Here is an 18,179-nt window from a genome sequence, read left to right on the forward strand (position 1 = left end):
TTATTTCTACATTTTTTTTCTTTTTTAAGTTGAGCTTTAAGAAGTTGTTGTTGAGGACTTGAAGAAGTGGAAGCTATTTTTCCTTCTCTCAATTACAGCCAAAAGCTGGGGCTTCTCTTCCTAGGCTGCTACATTACATAGGAGACAAAATCTGTTCTTCTGAATTTGCCATTTTGCCAAGGGGTGTATTTATGGGACATTACTATATTGGAACAGTTAATTAATAATAGTTACTGTATCTATTACAGAACGTTTTCCAATAGAATTAAGTTACTCTAAATTCCTCTTTCTTTAGTTGTATTTTAACTTCAGTGTTTAAATAAATTGTGTTTTGTTCAATGTCGAGTGGTTTGACCAGTCACATTGCATCTGGAACAGGGCACTTTACATTTGCCTTAAAAATAAACAAAATTAGGGTCTAGGCTACTTTCTTAAAATATTTTGAGGGGGTCTGGTCTGATCCATAACACAGGCTAAACAGACAAGAAGCCGATGGAATTTAATACAGAGAAGAGTGAGGTAATGCATTATGACAGAAGGGATAGCGAGAAACAGTATAGGCGGTGATACAGTCTGAAGACAGCATAGGAACACACGCACCGGGGCTGCGTGTGCACTTGTCTTTGAAGAATGAGAAGACATAATTAGAAAGTGGAATATGCAATTGTGGGCTCCATAAATAGATATAATGAGTAAAAAAGCTGAGATTTTATCAAGCCGCAGTTAGGCCATAACTGCAGTATATTGCATCTACTTCTGGTCACTACATTTCAGTAAAGCTGCAATGGTCCTCGAGAATCTGCAATTCGCTGCACTGAAGGTAGTGGAAGGAGAAAAAAAATCAATAACTTCAAAAGGAATTTGGGTAGACATTTGAAGGGAACAAACATATAGGGCTGTGAGAATACAGCAGATTTATAACTATATGAATTGCTCACGGAGTGCCAGTATAGCCTCAGTGAGCTGAACAGCCAGCATACTGTAAATAACTGTGATATTCAGAAAGAATATCAAAATAGGATGTTACAACTGTCAATTTATCACTAGAGGGAAAGCCATTATATGGCACCATCATGGAAAGCACAGTCGACAGAGCCAAATTTAGAATATACAATCATGTCGAGGTTAGACTCAGAAAACTGAGCAAAAATATGATGTGGTGGTTTAGTTAGTCTATAAATTGGGGGAAAACAACTTGGATATCATTAATGCAGTGCATTAAGATGACATTGTACATGAGGGAAGCCTTGAGATCCCAACTACTATTAGTCATTTGCGGACAATTCAGAACCCAGACTGAAACCTTGATTTATTGTTGATAGTTTGGGACTAACAAGGTAAATGCCTTATTGAAACGTAAGTACACAATATTGAAGATTTGGTTTTAAAACAGCAGTTCATTTCACCCAAAAAAATGAAGCTAAAATAGAACAAACACAAACTATTTACAAATAATACAAGTTTAGAAATTTTCAAATATACAGTAAAAGTCTGTTTAATCGCAACACACTCATTTACACATCTCAACTACTGCACCCAAAAGCATCCCATGCAGTAATCACACTAGAGAAGAATCTCTCTCTATATCAACTCATAATGTTTAACATGGGAGACACGGTGGCTCAGTGGTTAGCACTGCTGCCTCACAGCACCAGGGCCCCAGGTTCGATTCCAGCCTTGGGTGACTGTCTGTGTCGAGTTTGCACATTCTCCCAGTGTTTCCATGGGTTTCCTCCCACAGTCCAAAGAGGTGCAGGTCAGGTGAATTGGCCATGCTAAATTGCTCATAGCGATAGGTGCATTAGTCAGAGGGTAGTGGGTCTGGGTGGGTTACTCTTCGGAGGGTCGGTGTGGACTGGTTGGGCCAATGGGTCTGTTTCTATTCTAATCTAATTACTGTGATTTCAACTCCCTGTCTGGAAAATCTGATAGCCTCTTCCTAGAGCTTTCATACCCACGAGTTTAAATGTTTCCAGCTTCAAATAACATCTCCAGCATTTTATTTAAACACTGCCGGTCAGGAGCTATTGCCAAACTCAGAAGCACTGCTTTATACATCCATCATTCATCCAAACCTTTCTGTAGAATTTCTTCTAAATGAAACTAAAATATATAATTAATTCTTTGAGGAGGTGACCAAACATGTGGATGAGGGTAGAGCAGTGGATGTAATATACATGGATTTTAGTAAGGCATTTGATAAGGTTCCCCATGGTAGGCTTATGCGGAAAGTCAGGAGGCATGGGATAGAGGGAAATTTGGGCAGTTGGACAGAAAACTGGCTAACCGGTCGAAGTCAGAGAGTGGTGGTAGATAGTAAAGATTCAGCCTGGAGCCCAGTTACAAGTGGAGTTCCGCAGGGATCAGTTCTGGGTCCTCTGCTGTTTGTAATTTTTATTAATGACTTGGAAGAGGGAGTCGAAGGGTGGGTCAGTAAATTTGCAGATGATACGAAGATTGGTGGAGTTGTGGATAATGAGGAGGGCTGTTGTCGGCTGCAAAGAGACTTAGGTATGATGCAGAGCTGGGCTGAGGAGTGGCAGATGGAGTTCAACCCTGTCAAGTGTGAGGTTGTCCATTTTGGAAGGACAAATAAGAATGCGGAATACAGGGTTAACGGTAGGGTTCTTAGTAAGGTGGAGGAGCAGAGGGATCTTGGGTCTATGTTCATAGATCTTTGAAAGTTGCCACTCAGGGTGGATAGAGCTTGTAAGAAGGCCTATGGTGTGTTAGCGTTCATTAGCAGAGGGATTGAATTCAAGAGTCATGAAGTGATGTTACAGCTGTACAGGACCTTGGTTAGGCCACATTTGGAGTACTGTGTGCAGTTCTGGTCGCCTCACTTTAGGAATGATGTGGAAGCTTTGGAGAGGGTGCAGAGAAGATTTACCAGGATGTTGCCTGGAATGGAGAATAGGTCGTACGAGGATAGGTTGAGCGTGCTAGGCCTTTTCTCATTGGAACGGAGAAGGATGAGGGGTGACTTGATAGAGGTGTATAAGATGATCAGGAGAATAGATAGAGTAGACAATCAGAAACTTTTTCCCCGGGTACAACAGAGTGTTGCAAGGGGACATAAATTTAAGGTGAAGGGTGGAAGGTATAGGGGAGATGTCAGTGGTAGGTTCTTTACCCAGAGAGTGGTGGGGGCATGGAATGCACTGCCTGTGGGAGTGGCAGAGTCCAAATCATTGGCGAACTTTAAGTGGCAATTGGATAGGTACATGGATGGGTGCTTAAGCTAGGACAAATGTTTGGCACAACATCGTGGGCCGATGGGCCTGTTCTGTGCTGTATTGTTCTATTCTAGTCTATACTTTTATTTTGAAGCCACGGGTGCTTCCCAATGTTCCAAAAAACTAAAGTCAAAATATTTCTAACAGAAACCTTGATACACCATTGCGAACATTCATAACCAAGTCAGGTAAACAATATAAACAAAAAACAATTAGCTCTGAAAGCTCTCTTGCGATCAAGCAGTTTTAAAATAAATAATTAAACATTAAACAGCTAATAATTAAACTCTTCAATAAGGTAAGGCACCCATAAGGCTACTTAATAAAGTTAAGAGCCCATGTTGGGGTCCTATATTAGCTAATCGAGGGTAAAGGATTAGCTAAGTGACAAAGCAAGTTGGGATAAAGGGGGCATTTTCTGAATTGCAAATTGCAGCTAATAGAATGCCATAGGAATCAGTGCTGGTGCCACAATTATTTACAACATATGGCATTGACTTGGATGACAGGGGTGAGTGTACTCTACCCAGCTTTTCAGATGACATAAAACAGGTGAGAAGGCAGGTGGAATATGTCACAAAGAATGTAGAGAGGGATAGAGACAGGTTTGATAAACAGGCAAATGTGAGGCAGATGGAACATAAACATAGTGAAGTGTGAGGCAATGCACTTTAGCACAAAAAGAGTAGAAGGAGTGAATATTATTTAAATGGGAAAAGACTGAAGAAAGCTGCAGCACAAAGGGATTTGGGGGTCCTACAGGTGCACGAATCAAAAAAAAAGTCAGGCTGGCAGTCAGATTCACTAGTTTTATTCTAATAATTAAAAACATAACAACAAGTAGAAAATAACTTAATAAACAATAACTTCAGAGACCAAATGTGATAAACTTACCAAAATGCTGGCTAAGATCAGGTCACTCCATTAAAAGTGTGCACATCTAGAACATTTCTGCACAGTTCAATTCAGGAATGAGTATAGACATATCTAATGTGTCAGCTGGAAGTTCCTCAATTATTTTCATAGTTTGGCATATTTCAACTACTTAAAATCAATTGCCTTTTTTTCTTAAGGGAGAAAGTGAGGACAGCAGATGCTGAAGATCAGAGTCGAGAGCGTGTTGCTGGAAAAGCAGAGAACGTCAGGCAGCATACAAAGGGAGAATTGACTTTTCAGGTATAAGTCCTTCATGAGGAATGAGGCTTGTGGGTCAGGGCTGAGAGATAAATGAGAGGGGGTGTGGGGAAGGTAGCTCATAAAGCAACAGGTGGATGAAGGTGAGGGAGAAGGTGATAGGTTGGGGGGGGGGGGTGAGTGATGCACAGGTCCGGAGGGCGGTGACAAGTTGGAGGCCTGGGACTGAGGTAGAGCGGGAGGAGGGGTAAATGAGAAAGCTGTTGAAATCCACATTCATCCCGTGTAGTTGCAGGATCCCAAGGCGGAATATGAGGCTTTCTTCCTCCAGGCGTCGGGTGGTAACGATTTGGCATTAGAGGAGGTCCAGGACCTGCATGTCCTTGATGGAGTGGGGGGGGGGGAGTGGGGGGGGGGGAGGAGGAGGAGATGAAGCGTTCAGCCACGGGGCGGTGGGATTGGTGGGTGCAGGTGTCCCGGAGATGTTCTCTGAAACGATCCTCAAGGAGGCATCCTGTCTCCCCGATTTAGGGGAGACCACACCGGGTGCAACGGATGTAGTAGGTGACATTAGTAGAGGTACAGGTAAGTTTCTGATGGATGTGGAAGGATTCCTTGGTCGGAGGTGAGGGGAGTGGTGTGGGTGCAGGTTTCGCACTCCCTGCGATGGCAGGTAAAGGTGCCAGGAGTGGGGTGAGGGCTGTGGACCTGACGAGGAGTCGTGGAGGGAATGGTCTTTCTGAAACTATGATGGGGTGGGGAGGGAAATATATCTTTGGTGGGGTCCATTTGGAGGTGGCAGAAGTGGTGGAGGATGATGTGATGAACGTAGAGGTTGGTGGGGTGACAGGTAAGGACCAGAAGGCTTCTGTTCTTGTTGCGTTGGGAGGGGTGGGGTTCAAGAGCACTGGCTCATGAAGTGAAGGAGATGCACTGGAGGGCATTGTCAACCACGTGGGAAGGGAAGTTGCGATCGTGGAAGAAAGATGCCATCTGGGACTTTTGAGATGGAATTGGTCATCCTGGGAACAGATGCAGCGGAGGCAGAGGAATTGGGAATAAGGGGTGGCATTTTTACGGAGGTAGGGTGGAAGGGGTGTAGTCTAGGTAGCTGTGGGAGTCGGTGGGCTTGTAGTAGATGTCCGTGTTAGTTGTTCACCAGAGATGGTGATGGAGAGGTCCAGGAAGGGGAGGGAGGTGCCTGAGATGGTCCAGGTGAATTTGAGATCAGGGTAGGTGGTGTTGGTAAAGTTGATGAACTGTTCAACATCCTTGTGGGAGTATGAGGCAGCGCCGATGCAGTCATCAATGTAGCGGGGGAACAGATGGGGGTGGTGCCGGTGTAACTGCGGAAGATGGACTGTTCCACATATCCAACAAACAGGCAGACATAGCGGGGTACCCATGGCTACCCCTTTGGTTTGGAGGAAGTGGGAGGATTGGAAGGAGAAAATGTTGAGGGTGAGGATCAGTTCAGCCAGGCAGATGAGGGTGTCGGTGGAAGGCTACTGGTTGGGACAGTGTGGGAAGAAGAAACGGAGGGCTTGGAGACCTTCATCATGGTGTATCGATGTGTACATGGACTGGATGTCCATGGTGAAGATGAGGTGTTGGGGGCCAGGGAAACAAAAATCTTGGAGGAGGTGAAGGGCATGGGTGGTGTCACAAATGTAGGTGGGGAGTACCTAGACTACGGGAGACAGGATGGTGTCGAGGTAGGAAGAGAGGAGCTCGGTGGGACAGGTGCAGGCTGAGACAATGGGTTGACCGGGGCAGTCAGGTTTGTGAATCCTAGGAAGGGGATAGAATCGGGCAGTGCGGGGTTCAAGGACAATGAGTTTGGAGGCTATGGATGGGAGATCCCCAGAGGTGATGAGGCTGTGGATGGTCTGTGATGGGAGGTGAGATTGTGATGCTCCACCACCAAACCACTACCACCCGACACATAGAGGAAAAATGCCTCATATTCCACCTTGGCACCCTGCAACCACACAGGATTTCAACAACTTCCTCATTTCCCTTCCCCCGACATTATCCCAGTCCCAAGCCTGCAACTCAGCACCACCCTCCGGACTTGTCCATCACTCCCCCCCGACCTATCACCTTCATCCACCTATTGCTTTCTCAGCTACCTTCCCCGCAACCCCATTTATCTCTCAGCCCTGCCCACAAGCCTCATTCCTGATGAAGGGCTTATGCCTGAAACATTGATTCTCCTGCTCCTTGGATGCTGCTTGAACTGCTGTGGTTTCCCTGCAACACATTCTTGACACTTATTTTTTCTTAAGTACTTAATTAACTAACATTTTCTCATTTTAAATCACTCACACTTCAAAAGACATGATTATGAGGAGGCGATGGCCTAGTGGTAATATCGCTGGACTTTTAATCCAGAGACTAAGGTAACGTTCTGAGGACCCGCGTTTAAATCCTGCCATGACAGATGGTGGAATCGGAGTTTAATAAAAATCTGGAATTAAGAGTCTAATGATGACCATGAATACATTGCCAATTGTTGGAAAAACTCCCTCTGGTTCACTAATGTCTTTTCAGGAAGAAACTGCCATCCTTTCTTGGTCTCGCCTACATGTCACTCCAAAACCACAGCAACATAGTTGACTCTTAACTGCCCTCTTGGTAATCAGGGATGTGCAATAAATGGGGGCCTAGTCGGCAATGCTTACATCCCATGAATGAAGTTTTTAAAAAATAAGCTTTCAATTCACAGAAATTCTTATGAGCACAATCTTGGTCAATATAGTTGGAATTTTAAAAATGAATTAAGCATTTATTTCACCTAACACGACAGAAACAGCAATTGACTGACAGCCTATTTTTTGGCAAAAATCAATGCTGGTATCAAGGATGAAATACGTTAATATATGCTCACAGAATGCCATTTCATAACGTCATATTTCACACATCTAAAGATCACTCGCTTCTTACTACCTGCTTTACTTCTAACATTTCCTCTTCCAAGTGAAATAGACACCACTGGGTTCTTATATCCAGGCATGATTTTGGAGGATCTGTGTCAGAGAATTAGCCATGCCCTGAAGTAACATGTTCCAGACTGATTCCTCAGATGGTAGTAGCGATATATGAAGACACACTGGATCAATTAGGATTATATTCGCTGGAGTTAAAAGAAATGAGGGAAGTGGGGGCGATCTCATAGAAACCAGAGAATTCTAACAGGATTAGGCAGGACAAATGCAGGAAGGGTGTTCCTGATGACCTGAATTAGGTGCCACAGGGCAGGCAATTTAGGACAGAAATGAAGAGAAATTTATTCACCCGTCGAGTGAGACTGCGGAATTCTTTGTCACAGGAAACAATTGGGCTAAACCATTGATTATTTTCAAAAAGGAAATAGATATAATCCTTAGGGTTAAGGAAATCAAACAGCATGGTGTGAAAACAGGAACAGAGGATCGATAGGGTGATCAGCCATGATCATATTGAATGGCAGAGCAGGCTTGAAGGGCCAAATGGCCCGTACCTCTTCCTAATTTGTGTTTCTATGTTTAAACTAAGCTTATAAGTATATATTGCAACATTAGTGTGCCCAGTTACTCATTACATAATAGTTGCACTGAATTTCATATTAATAAATTAAACCGATGTTTACATTATACAATCATCAATACATTTACCCAGATCTAAATTGTGTTATTATTTAACTAACAAGATAAAAACAGAGACTAAATTTATTGTTCCAAGTTAAAAAATAAAAATTATGAGAATTATCAAATTATCAACGTTATCTGGTTATAATACTTTCAATTACAAAAGTTATTGTCTCCATGAAATTTCTTTTAGTTTCAATCCTGTTAGGAAATAATTATTATCTTTATTTTCCATGCAGAGTTGGAGACAAATGAATAAATCAGCACTAATAAATTCACTATAGCACTAAGAACCAGGACAGCACATAATTACATAAAATTCAGAAATGAATAAACTTCAATTGAACTCATAAAATACAGGAGCCTATAAGCAACCTTCAGATGAGTTGAAATAAAAATAATTCTCTACACCTCAACAGATTACAATGCTAATTTAAGTTTTCTTGAACAATTTTAGATTTGGATAAAAAAAAACAATAGCCCACTCAATCCACTGTCAGAACAAAGTAGTGTGTCTATTAAAATTACATTTCAATCGCTGTAAGGCCACAATGATGGGCCCAACTATTCAATCAGTCTCAACCAGGACAGCCAAATAAAGCATGTGGGTATGAGGAGATGGGGAAGAATCCAGGGCATCAAAATTCAATATCATGGAAGTGAATATGAATTAATTAGGTCAGTGTATCAGCATTCCAAACAAAATGCAATGAACAGAAGGAAAAGGAGTACAGGGAAAGCAATAAGAAAGATTAATTTGCCATTGTAAATGTGGCACTCATTGAAATCTCACAGCCCTTTCAGAAAACTCAAATAGCATGGCACCTTTTCTCAAAAGAGGTTGAGATAACCTGAGCGAGTAATTTAAAATTATGAACATATTGGTAGATACACACAGGATGTTTTGACTTGTACAACAGACAAAGCTAGAGATTAAACACAGAACATATATCCAATGACGACTTCGGAAGAAATCTGTTGCAAAAGCGGCTAGCATGTGGAACACACTACCATCAGCTGGAGTGTGGGTGTGGTGGTATGAAGTGGGAGGGGTTATTATGGAATGGGAAGTGTGGAGAAGGTGGTGAAGACTCTAAGAGAAATATCAAAGGCGAAGGAAGCTACAGGAAAGACGTGAGTATAAAGGAGGCTGCAAGAAAAGTTTGGAGGGCAAGAAAGAAGCTGCAAGAGGTTAAAAAAAAAGAGAAAGAAGCTATTTGAGGGACAGAGGCAAAAAGGCAGGACTTGAACCTAGAGATTCTGGCTCAGACAGAGGGGTCTATTCACTGTGCCACCATTCCTAAATTTCATTGTTTAGGTATTTCTCTTTCATCCTAAGATGCTACTGAAAACTTACTATTTTTGTTCAGTTCATATATTTCATTACGTAGTTAGCAAAGGTTTCAGATGTTATTTTATAATTCACCTTTGAAGCGCGTTGAGACATGTCAGGACATTAAGGCACTATACAAATCGAGTTAGCTTAGATACCTGGAAGAAGCAGCTAGATCAGTAAATGAAGGAAAACATAACAAAAGAATATGCGCATATTACAGATGGAGCAACATAAGGAGGATCATGTAGAACATAACACCAGCATAAATCAGTTGAGCCAAATGACCTATTTCTGTTTTGTAAATTCTATTTAATTCCATATAACACAGCAGGTTGACAAACTATGCCATCAATCCTTCTCACAAGTCTAGCTGGATAGGTCTTTCAAAAAGTTACCACAGGATCCATAGGTAAATTGGATCCCTTTTGTCCTACACCACTCTTTGAAATTAACCCCATTAACAGAGGGTCAAAACCAAGCAAATGCTGGCTACACATAATTTGGAAAACTGGAGGCCCTGCTCTCACAAGTAAGCACAAAAGAGCTTGACTTGATTTAAGCAATACACGAGAATTAGCAGCACGTTTTGCTGTAAAGATTCTTAAATAGCAGTAAGAATGAGGTCAGCATGGTGATTAGATTAGAAAGAAAGTAGTGCTGAACAACAAGAACATCTATGTACCCAAAAGAAACTTTAAATTTAACAGTGAAAATCAAGCAATAGAATCAGAAGTGTTAAAATTGCAGTAAATGCTTCAAACTACATGTCATGGACTTAACTAGAAACAAAACTCGACATCAGTATAGGATTCTAGTCAGTAATATGGAAGCTCTGGAACCATATTATGATTATGCTTAAGCTTATTCAGCTATCAGCACCAGTAATGAACAAGACAAAAACACACATGATTTTAAAAAGGCGTAATTGCATGGAATATTGAATAATCAAAAGGAATTAATTGCTAAACATATTAAAGTAAGTCTCAGATGCGGATGAGAGTAAAGCACGCCAACAATCATCTTTCAAAGTTCTCAGCATTAAATCATAGACTGATGCTGAAAGCCTAAAATCAAGGTATCTTAGCAAAAGTAGCCACAATCAGTGTTTTCTGCAATCCATTAATTTTCTTAAGGTCACCAAACCAAAATGAGTCAATTTCTATTTGGGTGAATTGTTCTCTAAGAGAGAAACATGGATTCTAACAGGATTGATATTTTAAATCAGCGAATTATTTATTCAATTGTAATTTTGTCTTCATACAACACAAGTAACTGGAACACAGTAATGTAAAGCTAAATATCAAGTGAATTGCAGTTGTATTTAAACTACAAAATCTTTCATTTTTCCCCACTGATATAAAGAGACAACTAAAACATGCATGATCCAATCGAACATCAGAAGTTGGCACATTGCCAGGCTGAACAGACATGAGAAAAAACAAACTGTTGAAAAAGAGCCATTATTTTGTTAATAACATTTAGCATATATATGCTTATCAGTCAATGCCATCACAGTAATGACTCACACAGTTGGTAATATTTATTTTATAAGATCTTCTGTCTTCACACAACATGGTTAGGATTTTTTAAAAAAGTTAAAATATCTGTCAAATGCTGGGCTAATATGTATTATTAATGATTTGGAGATGCCGGTGTTGGACTGGAGTGTACAAAGTTAAAAATCACACAACACCAGGTTATAGTCCAACAGGTTTAATTGGAAGCACTAGCTTTCGGAGTGCTGCTCCTTCATCAGGTAGTTGAAGGAGCCACCTGATGAAGGAGCAGCGCTCTGAAAGCTAGTGCTTCCAATTAAACCTGTTGGACTATAACCTGGTGTTGTGTGATTTTTGACTGCGTATTATTAAAATATGCTTTCACTGCAGTGTACACATAAACCTCAAAACCATTAACAGAAAACTCACATGGCAATCCTGCAACTGGAAAACAATTATTGATGAATTACTCCTCTTGTCCTTGTTTTCGGGCTCAGAAACCATATACAAATGGTTTATGTTACACAAGCATGCTTACGCATTAGGTCATGGAGACCTAGTTCTCTTGGTGGCACCAGGCATTAATACTTTGTCTTTTTGCCTCGGGGTAAATTCAATCAGCTCACAGTGATTTCAATGAATGTCCTGAACGAAAAGAGTCTGCAAGTTCCTTGTAAGCACTGCCCACAGATCATGTTTAATTGTAGTTAAAAACAAAACTGCACTAAATTTTGGACCATGCTCTATTGCTGATATGGCAGATATATACAACAGTACAGTACATGATACTAATTCCACATGTATTCCAATGGCTTCTTGCTCCAAACTCAAATGATCTTCAAAAGCCACATGACTATAGCAGTCACAGTACACAGATGCATCTCTCCTTTCATTAAAAAAAATTGCATACACTCTCTTTTACAATTACAAGTTATCCAGTGTACATGCTTGATAAAGACAATTATCACTCATGGAAATGAAACTATTTTCTCATTTTTGGCGTGATTGTTAAGGCACTCAGATATTTTATGACACACAAGAGCAGATTATCTGCAACAGCTTCCACTTTGAAGATTACTGACTACCTCATGCTGCCTGCAATGATACTCTTCCAGAACAGTGACATTCACAACCACCTGAATTTCCCATATATTATCCAAAATGTAATCAGAAAATTGCTGCTTTTATCAACTCCATTTGTCAGAATCCATCCTTTACATTTAGGGTAGTATGGAGAGGTACCTTACATAGGTACAGCAAATATTTTTCAATAAGATCATTTTAAAGCTTTATTGAAATTGTTCCAGTCTGTTCAAACATTCAACCTTCTAGGTTTTATCACTACTACCATTGTTGCTCATTCACTTTCCTGATCACTCGCCTCTTTGTTGTGTCTCAGACTGGACTGGAAGGTTGCTAGATCTCCTCAGATGCCAAAAAAAATTATTACAGCTTTAAAGGATCTATTCGGCAATCAACAACCTTGTGTCCTGTTAAAGAGATTGCAAATCTCTTCTGGTACATACAGAATTACCAGTCCACACTTTAAACTTCCTTAGCTGAGGTAAGTGAATTTTACTCAGCATCTACAACACAGAACTACACATCCTCCCTCTTCACATTATCTTAGGATGCATAGCTTCCCAACATAGAGCCATCCATCGAGTGAACACTTGTGAACATGATGTGTTCTGAACAAGAGTTTTACCTGACTCAAAACATTAACTCTGTTTTTCTCTCCATAGATGCTGCTAGACCTGCTGAGTTTCTCCAGCATTGTGTTTGTTTCAGAATTCCAGTATGCGCAGTATTTTGCCTTTAATCTCAAGTATTGTTGGAGCCACATTCATCCAGGCAAATGGGGAGTTGTGGGTGATTTGTAGCTTGTGAATGGTGTCAGGACTTGTATTAATTGCTTTGAGGAGAAAATGAGGGCTGCAGATGCTGGAGATCAGAGCTGAAAATGTGTTGCTGGAAAAGCGCAGCAGGTCAGGCAGCATCCAAGGAACAGGAGAATCGACGTTTCGGGCATAAGCCCTTCTTCCTGAAACGTCGATTCTCCTGTTCCTTGGATGCTGCCTGACCTGCTGCGCTTTTCCAGCAGCACATTTTCAGCTTGTATTAATTGCTACAAGGTTCCTGGCCTCTGACCTGCTCTTGCAGCCACTGTAGTTATATAACTAGTTAAATCGAGTTTCTGGTCAATGGTAGCCTCCAGGATGTTAAGAGTGGCAGATTCAGCAATGGCTATACTATTGAACATCATGGAGCAATGGTTAGATTCCCTCTTGCTGCATGGTGGTCATTGCCTGACACTTATGTGATATTAATGTTACTTCTCACTTGTCAACCAAAATGTGCACATGCTCCAGGACATGGGCTGCTGCAATATCTGAGAAATCTGAACATTGCGCAATCAATTGGCAACGTTCCCATTGCTGACCATACGATGGAGGTAAAGTCATTGATGAAGCAGCTGAAGATGGTTGGGACTAGGAGACTAGTGATAAACACCCACAGAAAGGTATTGGAGCTGAGGTGACTGACCTCCAACAGCCACAAACATCTTCCTTTGTGCTAAGTCTGACTCCATAACAGGAGAGAGTTTCCCTCTGATCCCCAATGACTTCAATTTTGACAAGTTTCCTTGATGTCACACTCAGTTAAATTGAGGCCTTGATGTTAAGGGTAGTCACTCTCACCTCTCCTCTGGAACTTAGCTCTTTTGTCCATGCTTGAAGCTAGGCATTAATGAAGTCAGCAGCTGAATGGCCAAAGTGGAATCCAAAGTTAACATCAGTGAGCAGGTTATTGCTGAGTAAGTACTGCATGATAGCACCATTCATGACTGTTGCATCATTTTCCTGATGTCCATGAGTAGACTGATGGGGTGGTAATTGGCTGGGTTACAGTTGCTCTGCTTTTTGTGTACAGGACTCAAGTGGTCAGTTTTCCACATTGTGCATTAGATACTAGTGTTATAGCTATACAGGAATAGACTGACTGGGGACACAGAAGTGGAGCACATGTCTTCAATACTACTGCCAGAATGTCATCAAGATCCAGAAGTCTTGCAGTATCCAGTTCCTCCAGCCTTGATACAGCATTGAGTAAATTGAATTTGGTTAAACACCGACATATGTGATGATGGGGACCTCTGGAGGTGGTTAAGATAAATAATGCACTTGGCACTTCTGGGATTGTTACGAATGTTTCAGACTCATCTGTTGCACTGATGTGCTGGGCTCCCCCATTATTCTTGATTTCTTCCTGTGGGTGATTCTCTTTATCCACAATTTTAGCTACTGACTTCTGTTAACATCTGCAAGGTTTAACGGCTTCTTTCTCTTAATTGAAAACAACTACAAAAGTCACATGCCTATGTCAAGTCAGATCAATGTATTTTCTTAAACAATGCTGCGATGTCTGAACATATTAATGGAGTTAAGTTGAAGAGCCTTACAGGTTTGAGGCTGTTTACCAACACTGGGTCTCAACTTTCAATCTTGATAACAACAGCATGATTTTTTTTTCAAGATAGCATCAAGTCAGTGCCCCACAAAAACAAACTGATTTAGCGATTCTGGGTTCAGTGCAATTACTTGAAATTCCGAGATTTGTGAGGAGCTCACAACGAACATCAACCTCAGGGCTTAATTGACAGTCTGCTGAAATTTCCAAAATAGTGTACTCCAACTCAAAGGCAAAGCAACATTTATCAAGCCACTTACAAGTTATACAAGTGTATTATTACCAAAATCTAAGTGCAGTTTATGTAAAGCCATTCAGTGAATATTGAATCTCATACCTAATTTCCCCACTTCCTGCCACAAAGAAATGAGGAAGTTGGTAGATTATCAGGTATGGTCTGAGATAATAGAAACGTACAAAACCAAAAAGGAACTTATACTCAAAATCATCAGTGCTGTTCAGATTTTTCCACCAATGAGCCTTTCTATGCAAAAGACACATAGAGACATGCAGTATGTATTCTCAAGTGCCTTCTCCAGCTGCTGTCTTGAATCTAAAACAGCCAAAGAAGCTGAGTTAGCCTGTGCTAACACATAAACTAACCAAGAGTTCACACTGCAATCAACTTATTTATTGAAATAGAAACCTCAACATCATACCAAAATTTTAGAGAGATTAGAAAAAAGACAGAAAAAATCTTTCTGGAACTAGTTATCATCAAGTAAAATGAAATTATTTGAAACACTGTCCAGAAAAAAGTTCCACATTTCACTGGATAGTTTATTTTCTTTTAAAAGGTAGTTGGGTTTCAACTGGGAAGATTTATTTTCTTTCCTTTCTGCTGATAAAATATGATTTCAAATGCACTTGACGTTCAATCTCAAAGGTTGCAAGGATGTTGTGAAACTTGAAAAGGTTCAGAAAAGATTTACAGGAATGTTGCCAGGATTGAAGGTGAGAGGGAGAGACTGAATAGGCTGGGGCTATTTTCTCTGGAGTGTTGGAGGCTGAGGGGTGACCTTATAGAGGTTTATAAAATCTTGAGGGGAATGGGTAAGGTAAATAGACAAGGTATTTTCTCTGGGGCGGGGGAGTTCAGAAGTAGATGACATAGATTTAGGGCGAGAGGGGAAAAATCTAAATGGGACCTAGGGGGCAACATTTTCACGCACAGGGTGTGCACATATGGAATGAGCTGCCAGAGGAAGTGGTGGAGGCTTGCACAATTACAACATTTAAAAGGCATCTGGATGGGTATATGAATAGGAAAAATGGATATGGGCCAAGCACTGGCAAATGGGACTAGATTGGGTTTGGATATCTGGTCAGCATGGACAATTTGGACCGAAGGATCTGTTTCCATGCTGTACATCTCTATGACTCTATAATCTGAATACCAGTTTAAACTCCAGGACAAGTATTTTTCTGAAAACATTCAGAGCAGAACTTGTTACAGCAGATGGTCTGACATCCAAAACCACCTTAAATCAAAGTAATCCTCAATAAATTAAGCATTTTACTATTTCTTAAAAATTTAAATAAAAATGTTTAAATCCACCTGCTTGGACATCTTATGATCACCCTCTGTGGCAGGTGAAACTTGGGGTTCAGACTCAAAGGTAGGAACATTAGCACTGCACCACAAGATCACCTTTCCACACATTCACCGTGGCTCTAGTTATCACACCTTGATTATGAACTCTTCCGTACAGGCATCAACAGGAAGATAACTTTGGCACTTCCCACCACATCTTCATGGTAAGTTGTAGCTTTGGGAGAAAAAGAGAACAAACAACTAAGGAGAAAGACAATTAGTCCCTGGAGTTGATTCCATGATCATATTACGTCACAACTAATCACAAGGGGGATGGTGGCACAGTGATAATATCACTGGACTGGAAATCCACAAACCCAGATTAGTCCCCTTGGGCATCCATTTAACTTCCACCACAGTTAGTGGTAAAATTTAAATTCAATCAATAAATCTATATCTAGAACATAAAATTATCAGGTGGAAATACCCTTAAGGGTTTACTACTGGCCTTTCGAGAAGGAAATTTGGCATCCTTCCCAGTCTAGCCTACAAGTGACTCCAAACACATAGCAATGTGGCTGATTCTCAATTATCCTCAAAAAAGACCAAGAAAACCAGGCAATTCAAGATGAATTAGGGATAGGCAACTAATACTGGCCTCATCAGCAATGCACAAAATCCAAAATAAAAAACATAGAAAATAAATCTGTATCTCAAACTTATTCCCTTCCTTGGTTCCATGTTCATTAATGTTCTTATCTGACTAAATACTTATAACCAGCTGAGAAGGCGAGAACATAATTTCTTTCCCCCGACTTCCTTGGTCAATCGCAGCAAAGTTTAGGTTTTTTTAGCACAAGATTTTACATTTCTCTAATGTAAACAGTTACCTAAGTAAAATGAAGCCAAGTGCAAATCCAGAGTTAAACAGTGAAGTTCATTATCTGCTAAACCAGAGAAAATAATAAAAACACAATCAAATATTGTGAAGGGTAGGTCGTGCCTCACAAACCTTATTGAGTTCTTTGAGAAGGTGACCAAACAGGTAGATGAGAGTAAACCGGTTGATGTGATTTATATGGTTTTCAGCAAGGCGTTCGATAAGGTTCCCCACAGTAGGCTACTGTACAAAATGCGGAGGAATGGGATTGTGGAAGATACAGCAGTTTGGGTCAGTAATTGGCTCGCTGAAAGAAAACAGAGGGGGGGTTGGTTGATGGGAAATGTTCATCCTGGAGTCCAGTTACCAGTGGTGTACCGCAAGGGTCAGTGTCGGTCCAGTGCTGTCCGTCAATTTTATAATCGACCAGGATAGAAGGGTGGATTAGTAAATTTGCAGACGACACTTAGGTCGGTGGAGTTGTGGATAGTGACGAAGGATGTTGTAGGTTACAGAGAGACATAGACAAGCTGCAGAGCTGGGCTGAGAGGTGGCAAATGGAGTTTAATGCAGACAAGTATGAGGTGATTCACTTTGGTCGGAGTAACCGGAATGCAAAGTACTGGGCTAATGGTAAGGTTCTTGATAGTGTAGATGAGCAGAGTGATCTCGGTGTCCAGGTACACAGATCCTTGAAAGTTGCCACCCAGGGTGTCAAGGTTGTTAAGAAGGAATACAGTGTTTTAGCTTTTATCAATAGAGGGATCGAGTTCCGGAACCATGAGGTTATGCTGCAGCTGTACAAAACTCTGGTGCGGCCGCACTAGGAGTATTGTGTACAGTTCTGGTGACCGCATTATAAGAAGGAATTGGAAGCTTTGGAAAGGGTGCAGAGGAGATTTACTAGGATGTTGCCTAGTATGGAGGAAAGGTCTTACGAGGAAAGGCTGAGGGACTTTAGAGCGTTTTCGTTAGAGAGAAGGTTGAGAGGTGAATTATTAGAGACATACAAGATAATCAGAGGGTTAGATAGGGTGGACAGGGAGAGCCTTTTTCCAAGTATGGTGACGACCAGCACGAGGGGGCATAGCTTTAAATTGAGGGGTGATAGATATAGGGCAGATGTCAGAGGTAGTTTCTTTACTCAGAGTAGAAAGGGTATGGAATGCTTTGCCTGCAACGGTAGTAGATTCGCCAACTTTAAGTACATTTAAGTCGCCATTGGACAAGCATATGGATGTACATGGAATAGTGTAGGTTAGATGGGCTTCAGATTGTTATGCCAGGCCGAAGGGCCTATACTGCGCTGTAATGTTCTATATTCTACATGGCCTTCATTTTGAGTCCACAAGCTCACACAGATACGAAGTCAAAAGACTTTGTGCCAGGGTGAAAGGAAAACAAAGGGATATACAGTTCTGAGTTCTTCGGGTTTTCTTCTGAGACTATGTTAGGTGGTGGGC

The 18,179-nt window shown here is 41.1% G+C and overlaps 1 protein-coding gene across 2 annotated transcripts in view; it reads right to left on the reverse strand.

Annotated features, from left to right (window-relative positions):
• mrm2 (mitochondrial rRNA methyltransferase 2) overlaps window positions 1-18,179 on the reverse strand; it is a 940,693-nt gene that overhangs the window by 699,364 nt on the left and 223,150 nt on the right. The window lies entirely within an intron of this gene.

The sequence above is a fragment of the Chiloscyllium plagiosum genome, unplaced genomic scaffold (assembly GCF_037043375.1).
Source record: "Chiloscyllium plagiosum isolate Xiang-an unplaced genomic scaffold, Cpla_swu_hap1 HiC_scaffold_20, whole genome shotgun sequence".
Classification (NCBI taxonomy): domain Eukaryota; kingdom Metazoa; phylum Chordata; class Chondrichthyes; order Orectolobiformes; family Hemiscylliidae; genus Chiloscyllium; species Chiloscyllium plagiosum.